Here is a 16,577-nt window from a genome sequence, read left to right as displayed (position 1 = left end):
ATTTATTTTTACTAATTGAGGTATAATTAACAGGTAACATTATATTCCTTTTGGGTGTATGACAGAGTGATATCTGTATATATTGTGAAATAATCACCACTTCATTCCGGTTAGCATCTCTCCCCCACAGTTTCACGTTTCCTTGTGAAAAGAATGTTTGAGAATTTTGTCCTAGCAACCTTCAAATATACAATAAAATATAATTGAGCATAGTGACCATTCACTGCAGTCCTCATGAAACCAGTTTTACACATTTTTTCACACCTTAGCTTCTGTCTTTAAATCACATATGTTAAGGGCAGAAGCAGGTCCTGGGTTCCCTTTTCATTCAGAATAGTTTTGCCCTGTGGTTGTAGCTTTTCACCCCCAATGACAATAAACCTCTGGTGCCTGGCATGGTCCTTGACAGTTGGTTAAGTGAATGGTCAGAAGAAACTGGCAGGGCTGAGTCCCTGTGGGAGCAGGCAGCTGCTGAGCAGAGAGGCATGGGGTGATGAAAACCCAGGCAGGAAGATCACTCTTGATTGTGAAGGAAGATTTGCAGGTGGAAAGCCCTACAGTTATTACTGTGAAAAAGAGGGAGACCTGAGAGCCACTGCTGGAGAAGCTGTAAATCTGAGCACAGAAGCAGAAGGAGCCTGGTCTCTCTGACAAAGTTTGACTGATAGTCAATCCTTGGTATGCTTGCACAGTTGGGAATTATGAAGCCAGCAATGTAAGGCTATGCTCAATCATTCCATATGCATTTATTTAATCGTGTCTACTTTGGCCAAGGATGTAGTGGCTTTGACGGTAAGGGATAGGGCAAGGCTCCAGATGATGATATGCTGGCTCCGCTCACAGGAACTTCACACCCAGCGACAAAGATTCAAATCTGAGGTCCGTGTATATCAAAGTAGAGATGATGCATTGATTTATCATGTATGCTTCATGTCACAATATTTTTGAGTACCTGTGGCATGCCAGGTGTTGGCACTGGGTTCTCTGTCCTTTTAGTCTGGGAAAATGCCTAGAATGATTCTGGGAGGGGACAGTGTGTGCTGTTGAGTGGGCCCTCAGGTGCTGCAACAGACGGTTGAATAAAATCAGTGCCTATGTGGACAAGGGAGTGACCACGCTTCTAATGATTGTGGGAGTGAAAATATTTTAGTAAGCCCATAACTGAGAAGCATTATTGTTCTGCTCCATGGATAGTACTGAGATGCCAAGTGTGGAGGGACACACAGTTCAGGACTGCCTTACTGCTGACTTGCCCTCACCCAGTTCTAGTCATTGTCAGCTACATTATATATAACTCCTTCCAGACACCTGGTGTTACAGAGAAAAGAAATGCCAGGTTTTAATCAACCCCTTTTAGAGATGATTGATGTCTTCAGTGTTGTGTTATTTCCATGTTGTTTAAGGGCACAAAAGAAGACAGGAAGGATCCCAGCTGTGACAGAGTGGTCCCAGCATCCCCACGGTTCCGAGAAGAATGGGCGGTGCCTGATTGTGGCAGAGTTCCCAGACATCAAAAACTTAATAATAGAGCTACCTAATGACCCAGCTGTAGGAACGAGAAAGCAGGCTGAGAACAGTCAGACTAGGTGCCGGTTTTCTGCTTTGTGTTGCCATAAACTGCGAACCCTGCATGGTAACGCGGTCACTTTCCTGGGATAGGGTGGCAAATAGCAGCAGCACAGGAGATCCTGAACAGGGAGAATTGTTGGGGTCCATGTTGAACATTTGGAGTTTTGAAACTCTGTCACATGACTGAGTTAAAATGCTCAGGCACAGGCAGGTGAACACAGAGTTCTGATGGAAACCAGGAAGGGAAGACTGATTGATTGCTGTCATGAGAGGGTTCACTGAAGAGTGGGGGGACGGAAATTTCAGCTCCAGGGCTAGAAAGGGGGTCACTGCCACATTCATCCTACCCATCAGCTCTGAAACCCTGCAGGGAGCAAAACAGTGCCACCTACTGGAGGCTGGGGGAGCATACACCCAGCCATGCCTCCGTGTGCACTGGAGGAGAGCCATTCCCCTAGGACAAGTCCACTTGAGAATCAACTCAACGGGCTCCTCGCCCAGAAGTTTCCCACAAACAACTCGCTCACACCAAGTTAACTGATCAATAGAGGGCTGCAAAGCGTCAGCTCTTGGGGAAAACAGTATATGGCATTCGTTGCATTTTTATTCTTACATTTTATTATTTTTCAGTTATTTTCTTATTTTTCAATTCTTTTTAACTCATATTGATGTCCATTTTTATGTAAATCATATATATTTCCTTTCAAACTTTTATACATTTTCTTATTTTGACATCTAAATTCTTTGGAAAGCAGATCAAAACACTACAAGGGCATACTTTTTTTTTGGTTTAATTTTTTCTCTTTTGTTTTTTGTTGTTGTTTTTCTCTGTTATCATGGTTATTGGTTTTTTTCTGTCTTTTTTACTTCTTTTCTTCCTGGAGAAAATGACGAGATGGAGAAATTCACTCCAAAACAAAGAACAGGATGTAGTACTCACTGCCAGGGATTTAATCAATATGGACATAAGTACGATGTCTGAACTAGAATTGAAAACAATGATTAGACAGAATCTGGGCTTGAAACTAGCATAGAAGACACTAGAGAATCCCTTACTGTAGACGTAAAAGAACTAAAATCTACTCAGGCCAACATTGAAAATGCTATTACTCAGGTACACTCCAAGTGGAAGCTACACAAAGTGGATGAATGATGCAGAAGTACAAATCAGTGCTATAGAAGATAAAATGATGGAAAATAGACGGCTGAGAAGAGGAGAGAAAGAAATCTGTTAGGTCATAAAGGGATACTTGGATAGTCAATGATGCCATAAAGAGAAATGAGATCTGTATTATTGGGGTCCCAGGTAATGAGAGCACGATTTTCACTGCGGGTTTATTTGTAATTGCTGAAAGACTGGAAACAATAAAAAAGTGAATGGTGCCTCTGTGAAGGGACCTTTCTGAACTACCTTATGGCTTCCTGTGAATCTGAGTAAGTCTAACGCTTTACCTCCATACCTACCTGTAGTTGTTCTCTGCCTGTCAGCACACCTCGGACTAGTCACTCAAACTAGCAGTCCCACCCTGGTCGCTGGAGTTCCAAGTTTCCCTAAAGACCCCAGAACCCTGCCTGTGGGTGTCAAGCAGCAGTGAAGGAGGCAGGAAGGATCTGGTGCTGGTCTGTGACTCGGCAGGTGCTGGGCTATGATGCCCTGTGATCCTTAGGTGCAGAGAAGGCCAGGTATGGGACAGAGGCAACTCCCACACTGTGGTCCTCCCAAAGCTGATGTTTTGCCTTTGGGCAGGAAAGGCCAGAACAAGGACCACGCTCACAGTCTCACCCCCCCTTCTTCCCTCCCTCCTCTGGGCGGCATTTGTCACCTGCCCTTGTAGATCCCCTCCCCAAACCTGCCATCTCTTGCCTCCTGCTCACACAACCACCTCCCAAAAAGTTGCCCCCATTTTACAAATGAAGGAATAGGGATTCAAGGGGTGAGCAGCTCTGGGTGCCAGCCCTTCCAGGAGCCTCGTGTTTGTGGAGGCCAAGGTATTGTGAGCACGGTCTGAGCAGCTAAGCACAGGAGATTCTAAGTGTTGGGATCACATAAGCGACCCACTTCCCCCTTACATCTAAGTGAACTGCACACTACCAGCCTCCACACTGGCTCCTGAAAACAGTACCCTCAAATCACCTTAGGCACCATCTATCTTAAGGGTGCAAGCCGCCCACTTCTCAAGCCCCTGAAGTTCACTTCTCACCCCCAAAGGCAGCTACCTCCTGATTCCATCCATTTATTCCCAGGTGTTATGAGCACACTGCCTTGACTGAGCTCAGCCCAGGAGCCACAGATCTAGGCCCTTCCCATTCCAGCACAGGGGTAGTCACCTGTGGGCACCAGCTCACTGGGATCTGCACATCACCTGAGCTTGAAACCCACATCCCTGGAGCAAATCCCAGGTGAGAAGTGACTTGAATGCTCACTTGCCAGCAGAGTTGAGTTGGAAGGCACCCAATCAGAGGGTTTTGGATCAGGCTGCTGTCCCAATGTCTTTTTAGTGCAGTAATAAGCATGACTGGAGGGCTCTTGGTTTGAAAGCACCCATGGGGCCAAAGGACCAGTAGAGACATAGGTGTAGTACTGAGCAGCTTTGGAGGTCTGATAGCCTGAGACGACCTGGCAATCCCAGTGTTTGAGTGCCCTGTGCTCTGAGGGGAAGGATCCACATCCTAGGGTACATGGTGAGCCCGCTGTCCACGTGCCTGCTTGGCCTAGCACAGAGGTGAGTTGGTGGTCTCCTGTTCCAAGAGCACACGTTGATCCCTCTGTCCAGGTGTGTGCTTGGCCTAGCACAGAGCTTCAGTTTTGGTCTCCAGGTACAAGGGCAAATAGTGATATCACTGTCAAGGTGCCTGCTTCACCTAGCACAGAGCTCCATTTTTGGTCTGCAGGTCCATGAACACATCGTGATCCCTCTGTCCTGGTTGCTTGGCCCAGCACACATATGATGTCTTGGTCTCCAGGTCCAAAGGCACATTGTGAGACCTCAGTCCAGGTGCTTGTATGGCCTAGCAGAGAAGCTGACTTCTGTTCAGATTCCTGCTTGCCATAGCACAGAGATGTGTTGTTGATTGCCAGGTCTAAGAGCACATGGTGAGCCCCCTCTCCATTTTGGCCAAGGACAGAGTGAGCCCACTGACCAAGTGACTGCTTGGACTAGAGCAATGTTGCACTGTTGGTCTCCAGGTCCATGGGAAGAGTGTGAGCCTGCTGTCAAGTTGCCTACATGGATTAGACCAGAGCTGAGTTGTTTGTCTCCAGGTCCAAGAGCACATGGTGGGCCTGCTAACCTGGTGTCTGCTTTGCATAGCATATACTGCACTGTTGTTCTCCAGGTCCAATGGCACATGGTGAGTTTTCTGTGCAGGTATCTGCTTGGGCCAGCATAGTGATATGTTTCTCTCCAGGTCCAAGGACACGAGGTGAGGCCACTGTCCAGTTAATTTCTTGGCTGAATGCAGAGCAGTGGAACAGGGCTCAGGTCCAACTGCACATGGTGATCACATTGTCTAGGTGAATTGTTAGCAACGTGCTAAGCTGGGTTGTTAGCCTTCACGTCCAACGACACGTAGTGAGCCCTCTGTCCAGGTGTCTGCTTAGCCTATCCCTGAGCTCCTTTCTTGGTCTCCAAGTCAAAAGGCTCATGATGAGCCTGCTGTCCAGTTGAGTCATTTTCCCAATGCTGAGCTGGGATGCAAGACTCGTGGTTTCTTGGCACATGGCAATCCTCATGTTCTCTGGACTCACTTGTGTTGTGTCACACTGGCCTGGCCAGCTTGTGGTGTGAGGGCTCCTATTCCACCCCATATCCATGTGAGTCACCTGCCCAGTGACAAATAGTTTCAGAGGTGTCCCAGGGTTCAGGTTCCTGGTATTCTGTTGGGGGCAGAGTTTCTTTATGTTATGCTGTTTTCGGGGGTTTGTGGTCTATGGGATCCTGATCAGCCAGGATTCTGGGGGATTGGTTTGTCTCCACTGATGTGGGTCAGACAACTCATTGAGGACCTGTGATACAAGGACTCCCACTGTGTCTAATAATGTGATTCCGTCAGGTTGTGGACTCAGGTTTCCTATCCTAAACCCGGTTGTGACCCAGAAGTGTAGAGCCCAGCTTGCTGAGAATCCACTGTACGCTGATTCCCAGTATCGTACTCCCACATGCCAAATCAAAGTGTGTACCTGAGCAGCCAGGCCTTCCTCAGAGTGGGAAATGGATCCAGGATTCTCCGGGTGCAGGTTCAGGGCCTCTCAGGACCACAGAGGGACAAAAAGAGAAGGGCAAACATGATGGTAGTGTGCAGAGGGGTTGGTGAGAGGTCCAGGGCGGGAGGAGTGGGCAGGGGGCTTGCCCCGGGTAGGAGCAGAGAACAGAGTAGAGAACTCAAGGAATAGCAGGAAGAGCTGTGGCCAAAGTGCCGTCTCTCTCATCAGTTTAGCCTCTGCTGTTGCTGTGCTTTTATAACAGCCCTGGGATATCACAGTGCCTTTTTGTGATGTCACAACCATGCCCTGGCCAATCACCATGGCGTTATTCACTTGACACTGTTTGGTGGGCCAATCACCTTGTAGCTTGACTGGCCAATGACCAATGGCCTTATCAGTAACCCTTCTGACATCATTGCCTGGATACCGTCTTTTAAAGAAGACAGGTTAACTTTCCTTCAAGAAGAACAAATCATATTTAGGATATATTATAGTGAAGTTCATGGTGAGGCTGAAAATCTCAACCAGTACTAAGTTAAATGTGTCACAAAGAGCCACATTCACTCAAACACTGACACTGATATTAAGACATGGGCCATTAGGCCCCATGGAAGGTCACACTTGAGGGTAAGTTGGACAACATGGCACTAGAGCAAATGCTATTCTCAAGTCACCCATCAAACTTGTATGTAATTGTTGAAAATGGTAGATATATGTTCGGTACATCTTCCCACAATAAACATAAACCTGGAAAGGATGAAGCTGTGTCACAAATCTTTACCTACTTGACACAACGACATTCAGCTCTCATAGAAGTGGGGCAAGAAAATCCAGCCTGTCACCAGGTTCACAGTCTTCATATCCAGCATCCAATCAGAAAGTACTGACGGGAAGTGTTAAGTTTGTCTCATCACTCAAATACAACTACATACTTATCAAATCATTCTGAACACCAGAGAAATCAATCACAGATCTGAGAATATAAATGCTGCAAGCCTGCAAGTAGAAAAGGGACCACTGTTAGGAGGGGAGGAAATGTGGAGACTTGAATCTGCTCTGATATAGCTGAGGATACAGTGGAGATGAGGGAGTCTGCTTGAGGAAGTGACCGTAAAGTATTATCAGCAGCAGGGTGCAAATACAGATCTTTTTCATATCTGGAGAAAGAAAATTTGTTACATATACAAAATGGAATGATACTCAGCTACCAAGAAAAACAATACCCTGTGATTTGCAAAGATGTAGATAGAACTAGAGGGTAGTATGCTACTTGAAATTAGTCACAGATAGACAAATATCATATGATTTCACTCATACTTGGAAATTAAGAAACAAAACCGATGAACATAGGGAAAGGGAAGACAAAATAAGATGAAAACAGAGAGGGAGCTAAACCATAAAGAACTCTTAACTATAGGGATGAAACACGGTTGCTTGTGTGGAGGTAGGTGTGGAGATGTTGTAATTAGGTGATGGGCATTAGGAAGGGCACTGGGAATGAGCTTAGGGTGTTACATGAATCTGATGCATCAGTAAATTTTACCTCTGAAACTATAAAATAAAAAAGAAATGTGTTCTGGAAGCTCCCATGTTTGTTCCCCACTGGCACACAGTAAGCTCCCATTAATTACTAGTTGAAAATGTGAGCTCAGATGGAGCTGTCTGGTCAGCAAACAGATGCACAGGGTCTGGATCTGAGGGGAAAGAAGAGTAATAGGCAGGGAGGTGCTCTCTGAATCTGGGGTAACAGAAATGGAGCTGGAACCAGATAGCATGGGTTCTTATCCTAAAACTTCTTGCCATACACTTGGTAAGCCCATGAAGACCCGTTCCTGTGTCAAGGAGATCAGGAAGAGCCATGTTTGATATGTTGGGGACTCGCCTTGAGTCCAAGGTGTAGACTGTTCTTGTCCATGAGATTGCCCTTCTCCTTGGGAGTTTGCAGACCCAAATCAGCTCTGCTTTATCTGTCTCCTCTGCTGGTTCTGGAACCACACATAATTGGCAAAAGAAGATTCTATGGTCAGGAAATACTGGTGTACATAATCCATATTTTCTTTTCTCCTCACAGGTAAGGTCTCAGAGTGTTTTGAGTGGGCCATGCCATAAATCTAGACAAATGATCTCTAGGGAAAGTCAGCCAAATATGTTGACCTATTGGAATGTCCGAGGCCTTACCCTCCAATGGTACCTGTTTTCGACGAGTAAATAACTTGGAATGACGTCAAATGTCATGGGCTCCCAAGGAATGCACAAACAGGGGCCAAAGCTTCTGAGCTCCCCAGCTGAGCATGGACATTGGCATACAGTGGCTTGAGCAGGATCGTATGCAAACCTTGACCCCCCAGGGAGAATGAAAAAGAAGCTCAAGCGTACCTGGTTCCTGGACTCTGGAATGTGTAACACTTGGTCCAGTCGTTCTCTGGTGGCGATGCCAGGGTACAGGTTCTACTGGAACAATATTTGGAGAGCCACTTGCTGCATCGGCTTCAGAACAAGCTGCCTCCATCGGGATCTGCATGGGAGTGGGCCTGTTGCAGGGAAAATGGCATCCTTATTAGGAAGTCTGTCATATGAATGCAAACCTGTGGTGTGGTCTCAAATCTTCACTTTATGCCATGTCGACATCTTCTCAGTCCAGGGATTCCTGTGACTTGGCCACTCATGGATCCAAGTAAGTGGGTGCTCAATAGGACATAGGCAGCCCATGATCTGCCTATGGGAATGGATGTTAGGAAGGATCAAGGGAATACCAATGGCTATCAAGACATGTGATGCCATGCCAACGAATTGTGGAGACAAGTGGTGTGGCTTAGTGGGCAAAAGCACCTTAGGAGAAAGAAAGAGATCTCAACTGCTCCAAAGAAACATCAAAGTAAACTCCAACAACACATAGTAAGTATTGGTCCATGAGGTGAAAGTTATCATTTTATAAATGACAACTGACATAGGTGCTGAATCTTGAACTGTTCTCTGCCACCTGAGATCTAGCTTGCCTAATTTCAAAAGAGGGTCTCTTGGTGGGAATCCTGGCCACCCACTTCAGTTTTCATTCTGACAGAATCCATATGTAAGCCTCTCTCAATCCCCTTTCCACAATCCTCCATAGATCACAGCTCTCTAGCACTTATGCGTGAAATTGGTATAGTGCCTTTTACTTTCCCAAAACCTGGGACGTTATCAGGGGCTTTGGGGAATGCAAGCAGGGAGCAGGGCATCTGAAGAAACTTATTCCTTGATGTGCTGGTGGGAGCCATGCCGATGGTGTCCTTTGGGTCCCAGAATGCTGGCTGGTCGACTGGGCAGGACCTGGCAGCACGGGACTTATCAATGCCTGGGATGGTCCACCCTGGATGGCCAAATCTCAATCATTCCATCAGCTTCCTGTGGTAGCCATGTCTTCAGTGGTTCAGACCTTTGGTGGAAGAGGTCTTCAGGAGGACATCAGGACCAGTTGAGCTAAGTGCTTGCCCTGGGCTGGTGGACGTGCCCTACACCCTCTCCTCTTGATGCAATGTGCCTTTACCTCCCCCACTAGCTTTTCTCCAGGATTACAACCCTGACATCTAATTGTGCTGTTGAGACTCTGGGGATTCTGTGTAACACCGGACCCAGTGAAGGCTCCTCCACAATCGCTTCAAAACCCGGAATGTGGTTGTGGAACTCGAGTCACCTTTGGTGACCCAAGAAGGGCCTCGTAATGAAGTTCTCTTGTATTGCAATACATTGTTTTCTCTTTCTTTTCTTTGGATATATTTATTATTAAATTATTGGAACTTTTTTCATTTTTCATTTGAGTGTTTTCATTTTTCCCCTTCATTTTTATATTTATTTTTTAGTTTTTTTTTTTAATTTTGATTTTGTAAGAGTCTTGGTGTTTTCAAACTTCCCCTCACCAAACGGGAAAGGATAGCCACTTAATTTGTTGTCTAAATGCCCTCCGCATGTGGGGGGAACCATTTTTCCGTTGACACCCGGGCACACCAAGGCAGCTTGTGAAGCAACACTTGTGGAGCCAAGCAGGAGACTGAAATCAGACAGCTTAGGTAGGAGGCATGTGAAAGGCAAATTGTGCGTTGGCCATTGCCATGTATGTGGGGAGGGTTGGTCAACAATCTTAGTTGCTTGTGGGCACATGGGGAGAAGAAACTTGAGGGAAGAGCATGGGACCCATGAACGTGCAGTGTTCCAGGCAAGCGGAGAGGCTACCCGATCCTGGTGCAAAGGAAGCAATGCTTGCACAGTCTGTTACAGATTCCGGCCTCCCTAGGTTTCCCAAAAATAGTCTGTGATCTGTTGGAGTCCATCATTTTTGGTTTCCACTGGCTCCATCTGGAGTTCCATGCTCTTTACTGCTCTGGGCCGGGTGTGTCAAGAGAAACTTAAGTTCTCTAAGGAGAGCCCTATTTAATGACCTGGGAGAAGGAGATGACAGTTCCAGTAACATGAGAAGAAGATGAAGAAAATCATAGAAATTAAAAACAAATTAGAAACTAGAGGGCCAATTTGCATCTCCTTCAAAGCTGGGGTTCTTCTGTTGTGTTGGGAGGGTGGTGGTGGTGCTGTGTGTTTGCTTCCAAAGTAAGCAACCCCCCTTCATGGTAAAAGTCCCTTGGGTGTTTGAAAGGAAGATCCAGGGGAAAGGGCGACGAGTCAAGTGTTTCAATGGACTCCCAGTGCCAGCCAGGTAGGAAACTGGCCAACCAAACCACTAATGAAGCAAACAACCACCAGCAAATGCAACAAAATGGCACACACAAACCCAAATTCCCTTCCTGTATCCTTTTGGCCACAGGGCTCTGAAATTCCATCAAGTGTACTACAAGGAAGACAAGGGGAACCCAGTAGAAATAGGTGGTGAATGGTCTCATTGTCCCACGTTGTGAAGGCAGTCCAATAGCAATCGTTTATTGTAGGGGTAAGTGTGTGGTTCTGAGGGTTTGCTTGTGTGCACTTGTGTTTCTCTGACAGTGAAACCAGGGGCTTTAGGTCAAGGAAAGAGCATCTACGGAAAGAGAGGGAACGCATCTACTGGAAGCCCCAGGGTTGCAGCCTTGACCAGGTGGTTGGTGTCTCTCCAATATCCGTTTCTGGCTGGCCTTGTGCAAGTGGTGGCTTGTAGCATGAGGAGAGGTGTGGGCAGAGGACCTCCACAGAGGGTGCCCTACACCTTTTCTGGGGCCAGCATCCTCAACACAGTGCCTCTCAGGAAAGCGTAAATCCCCCAAGGTGCTCCAAGTGCCAAATCTTGTTTGGAGCTGCTAGGGTAATTGATAATTTGTGTGGCTCTGTGTTGCTTTTATGGACTTCGCTGTCCCTACAGTGCAGGTGGTCGCCAGGCTATGCCTGCGCTTGACACTCACCAAGACTGGGAGCAGGCTGCAAGGCCCAAAAGGATATCTTGCAGACATGTGTGTCCTGTTCGTGATCCCTCATTCCCACGCCAAGGTGATCTGAGGACGAGAGGATCACTTTGAGGTATCCCAGGGGAGGCACAGTTGTGTGAGGATGTCCTTGCTGATCATAGCCCCTGCTGCCTTGTCCTCCAAGGCCATGAACAACAGCCTGCTAGCTGGTTCATTCCTGCCAGCTTCCACGTGGACACCTTCTCTGGCAGGCGATTTCCCAGAGGGGTGGCTCCGTGTTGCAACATGCCAGGGCCCTGAAAGCTCACCGATATGGTTGGAACAGGCCACCTGTTGACAGCACAGTATCCGGGGCTCAAGTCCAAACTTTAGACTCCTTTATGCTGGCTGGCTGTGGACCCCAATGTGGCTGCAGCTCTGTTCTTCCCTCCTGGTACTATGTGCAGCAGTGCCAACCACACGGCTCCAGAGACCTCCCAGACACTCTCAGATCAGACTGCAGTATTGCCACCAATGCAAGTGAGCCATCCTTTCACGTGGTTCTCTAGACAGAACAAAAGCCCCGTCTGTCCCAAGGCCACCATTCAGACATTCTAACCCACTCTGTTCAGGGAGAGAGACAGACATTCCACTCTGTCTACCGAAGCTACAGGAAGATGTGTCCATAGAACAAACTGGAAGAATCACACGCTAGGGCAAGAGAAACGTGGAGGGTTTCTAGCACATCTATATCTGTGGAGAGATAAACACGATCCACCCATGGGTCTGGACGCATGGAGATATGGAGATACAGATATATTTGTGCATATGTGAATTTGGATAGAGATAGAGATCTATTTGGATAGAAGCGAACAAGATAGGAATTCTTTGGTTCCTTCTCGCTTGGAACACAGATGTGTTTTGTACATGGCAGGGGGGGTGGGGCTCAAATGACCAAATCTACAGTCTCTTCTCTCCCAGGGCATGTGGCAAAAAGGTAGGGGCAGATTAAAACCCCAAGGTAAAACACCCGCCAGTGCCCACCTTATTCTACCAAATGTTTTGACCCACAATCCTTTCTGGAGGTTCAGTGCCCATACTCTGTGTTGCATGATGCTCTGACAGTGTGGACACCTGTGTGTGTCCACTTGTGAGAGAAAGTGTGATAAAGTGGGAGATATAGACATGGAGAGACAGAGATCTGAAGAAATAGAGACAAGGAGAGGTGGGGGAGGCAAAGAGCAAGGGAGGGAGGGAGATTCATTGCCAGCATAGTAGCATGAGCCTTAGGTATGAATTTGGCCACTGCTGAGAACAGTGGGGACAGACACAATGTGCATGGACTGTCTGCCACTTGGGTTCAACTTACATCCCATGGAGGAATGCTTGCCCATCAGGCACCGTCAATCCAGGCGAAGCTTGATGACCGCCAGGCAGTGTTAGTGCTGCCCCATGAGGTTGTCTGTGCCCAAAGCTGTGAACTGCACTTGGGCATACCAATGGCTTCCACAACTGGTCCCAGGGCCAGGAAGCATCTCACATCTCTGAAGATTGGCAGGCATGAGAGGACAGGAGGGAAATGGAACAAATCACAACCAAGAGATCACATTGGGGAGGCAAAAATGGGTTTATTGGACCCATGGATTGTCCCCTCAAGCTTGCGATTTCAGCATGGATTTCCTCAAGTTAGGCCTTGCAAGGGAGAGAGGTGACCCTGCCGTCAGAAGGCCACCGAGAGGCTGACTGGGAACATCTTCCTTCTTCCTGAGAAGTGAAGGCACACTTTGGGTAGAGATGCATGCCTATACATACCAACTAAAGAGAAAACAAATGCTAATTTGAGGAATGAGCCCCAGTGGTACCCTTTCTGGAATGGCTGCTGAGAGTGGCTGTGGCCCTTTGTACTGCCATTTTGTGTTCTTTGGAAAGGCTTCCATGGGGCAAAGATGCCAGGCAAAGGCCCCAGGGCATTCCAGATTTTGGCTGGGACAGGATCCCTGAGAAATGGGACCCTGCAGTTGTTTCCTGTTTTGCTGGTTCCCAGCCTACCCATCCAGGATGGATTCGAGACCCTGGGCTCCCACGGTCAAAATGTGTAGTGTCCTGTCTTGGTCTACACGTTCAGCTCCTGGAGATGGGACTTTCTGACTCTGCAGGAGGAAAAGGCATGTGGAGGTGTCTTTCTTTGACCTCTCCTCCTTGCATGGTTTGGCTACCATGGCCAGGGTTTCCTAGGCCACAGAGGAAAGGGTGATGGCAGGGAGGAGGTCACGTGTGTGTCTTGAAGTGCTTTGGATCAGTTAGGTTTTGGGGAGTGTGCCCATTGCCCAGTGCCCACAGTGCCTTAAGAGGCTTTGTGGAACTTAGTGCTCATCGGGAAAACAATGGTTGCCCGCCCACAGGGCAGATTGGACATCATTCTTCAGTCTTTCCAAGTGAAGGATGCTGCTTTGGGCATCAGTCTTCCTCCAGACCATGCACAAAGCTGCCTGTTTCGCCAACTTCCTGACCCTCTGGGACTGAATCTCAGGAAAGATCTCAATAGATAACGCTGAATATAAATGGGCTAAATGACCCAATCAAAAGACACAGGCTATGAGATTGGATTAAAATACAAGACCCATCGATATGCTGTCTGCAAGAGACTCATTTTAGACCCAAAGACACCCCCAGATTGAAAGAGTGGGTGGAAAACCATTTACCATGCTAATGGACACCAAAAGAAAGCTTGGCTGACAATCCTTATATCAGACAAATTAGATTTTAAACCAGAGACTGTAATAAGAGTTGAGGAAGGACAGTATATGCTCCTTAAAGGGTCTATCCAAAAAGAAGATCTAACAGTTGTAAATATCTATGCCCCTAACATGGGAGCAACCAATTATATAAGGCAATTAATAACAAAAGCAAAGAAACACATTGACAAAAATACAATAATAGTGGGGTCTTTAACACCCCCCTACTGAAATGGACAGATCATCTAAGCAAATGATCAACAAGGAAATAAAGACTTTAAATGACACACTGGACCAAATGGACTTCAGAGACATATTCAGAACATTCCATCCCAAAGGAATGGAATACACATTCTTCTCTAGTGTCATGGAAGATTCTCCAGAATAGATCATATCTTAGGTCACAAATGAGGTCTCAACTGGTACCAAAATGTTGCGATTATTCCCTGCATATTTTCAGGCCACAGTGATTTGAAACTAGAACTCAATAACAAGAGGAAAGTGGGAAAGTACTCAAATTCATGGAGGCTAAAGAGCATCCTATTAAGAATGAACGGGTTGGTCGGAGCAAGATGGCGGAGGAGTAGGAGACCTAGATTTCATCTGGTCTCAGGAATTCAGCTGAATAGGGATCAAACCATTCTGAACACCTACGAACTCAACAGTAGATCGAAGAAGAGAGTAGCAACAACTATCTGAACAGAGAAGCGACCACTTACTGGAAGGTAGGACGTGCGGAGAAGTGAATCCAAGGCGATATTCGGGAGGATAGACGGCGGGGGGGGCCTCCGCTGGCCGCTTCTGGCAAGTGATAGAGCCGCAGAGCACAACATCGGACCTTTTAGAAGTTGGCTCCGCTGAGGGATGTCGCTGCAGTGGCTAAGCAGGGGGTGGAATCCTCCTGGGACAGTGTGGTCTCAGGACCCTTGGGGTCACAGAAAGACCGGGGGTGCCTGAGTGCGCCAGAGCTCCTAGTTATCAGAGCGGGCAGCCAGCTGTAGAGACGGAGCCAAGGCGCGGGCTCTCAGCTCGGGGTTGCCATAAACTGTGATCGGCGGCCCAGTCGGGCCACTGCTCCTCCAGCAGGGACCCAACAAGCGGCAGAGCTGGGGAGACTCCCCTTCTTTCCTGGGGAGGAGCGGCGCGGGAACACACCGCAGGAATCTTCTGGGTTTGGAAACTCCACCCGCGGTCGGGTGCCAGAGATAGCAACGCTCGGTAACAGGCCGGTGAGCACGGAGTGCGGCCGGAGACCAGGGAGACAGGAATGACTGCTTTTCTCTGGGGGCACACTGAGGAGCGGGGCCCCAAGTTCTCAGCTCCTCTGGGTGGAGATTGGGAGGCCAACATTTTTGCCCTGGTCCTCCAAAGCTGTACTGAGAATTTGCAGGGAACAACCTCCTGAGAGCAAACCCGAGCAGCTTCCTTAGCCTGGACCGACAAGGGCGGGGCAATTCCGCCTCTGGCAAAGACATTTGGAAAAAACAGCAACAGGCCCCTCCCCCAGAAGATCAGCATGAACAGCCAGCAAGCCAAGACCAAGTTTACCAATCAAGGAGAACGGGAGAACTCCAGCGCTAGGGGAATACTGCATATAGAATTCATGGCTTTTTTTTACCTTGATTCATTAATTCATCAAAGTTAATTTTTGTTAAATTTTTTTTAATTTTTCTTTTTGCTTTTCAACCAACATCTTATCAATCCCTTTTTAAAAAAAAAACATTTTTTATTTTTCATTTTTAAGTCATATTTTATCCCTTCATAGTAGTTACCCTTATTTTTGGCATATATATATAAGTTGTTCTCTCTTTAAAATTTTGAGATACAGTTTCTTCTAACAGATCAAAATATACCCTAAATCACTAGTGTATGGCTTTGTTCTAGTCTCCTGCCTGATCACATTCTCTGCCTTTTTCCTTTTTTTTCTTAAATCTTCTTTCTTTTTTCAAACAACTTCTTATCTTATCAACTCCTTTTATAAAATCTTTTATAATTTTCATCTTTACAGTCATCTTCCATCCCTTCATTGTATCAACCCTTATTTTGTACATATATGTCTCTCTTCCTTTAAAATTTTAGGAGGCACTTTTAACTAACAGACCAAAATACACCCAAAATCTAGTGTGTGGCACCGATCTATGCACTAGCCTGATCATATTTGATCATATTCTGCTTTTTTTGTATTGTTTTGTTTTTGTTTCTATCTTTTTACTTTTTTTTCTCTTTCTTCTTTCTTTCCCTTTTTTTCCCCCTGGTTTCAGGTCTTTTCTGATTTGTATACAGTATATTTGCTGGGGACGTTGTAATCCTGTTAGCATTTTGTGCTCTCATTCATCTATTCTCCTCTGGAAAAAATGACAAGACGAAAAAAATCACTTCACCATAAAGAAAAGAGGTAGTACCGTCAGCCAGGGAGCTACTCAATACAGACATTAGTACGATGTTGGACCAAGAGTTAAGAATCATGACTTTAAAGATACTAGCTGGGCTTGAAAAAAGCGTGGAAAGTTATTAGAGAAACCCTTTCTGGAGAAATAAAAGAACTAAACTCTAACCAAGTCGAAATCAAAAAGGCTATTGATGAGGTGCAATCAAAAATGGGGGCACTAAATGCTAGGATAAATGAGGCAGAAGAGACAATCAGCGATATAGAAGACCAAATGATGGAAAATAAAGAGGCTGAGAAAAAGCGAAAAACTACAAGATCACGAGGGCAGAATTCGA

At 46.6% G+C, this 16,577-nt stretch overlaps 1 protein-coding gene across 1 annotated transcript in view; it reads left to right on the top strand.

Moving 5' to 3' along the window:
* Positions 1–9,553, top strand: part of LOC114204005 (putative phospholipid-transporting ATPase IIB) — a 108,152-nt gene extending 98,599 nt beyond the window's left edge. Inside the window, exon 10 of the mRNA XM_088023221.1 lies at positions 7,845–9,553. The gene's annotated coding sequence lies outside the window, so the exon portion shown is untranslated. The remainder of the gene's footprint in view (positions 1–7,844) is intronic.
* Positions 9,554–16,577: the final 7,024 nt, after the last annotated feature.

This window comes from Eumetopias jubatus, unplaced genomic scaffold (assembly GCF_037043125.1).
Source record: "Eumetopias jubatus isolate StellerSeaLion01/CBP00866 unplaced genomic scaffold, mEumJub1_p1.0 scaffold_5, whole genome shotgun sequence".
In the NCBI taxonomy this organism is placed as follows: domain Eukaryota; kingdom Metazoa; phylum Chordata; class Mammalia; order Carnivora; family Otariidae; genus Eumetopias; species Eumetopias jubatus.
Note: the sequence above shows the minus strand (reverse complement) of the source record. Positions and strands in the feature narration are given on the sequence as shown.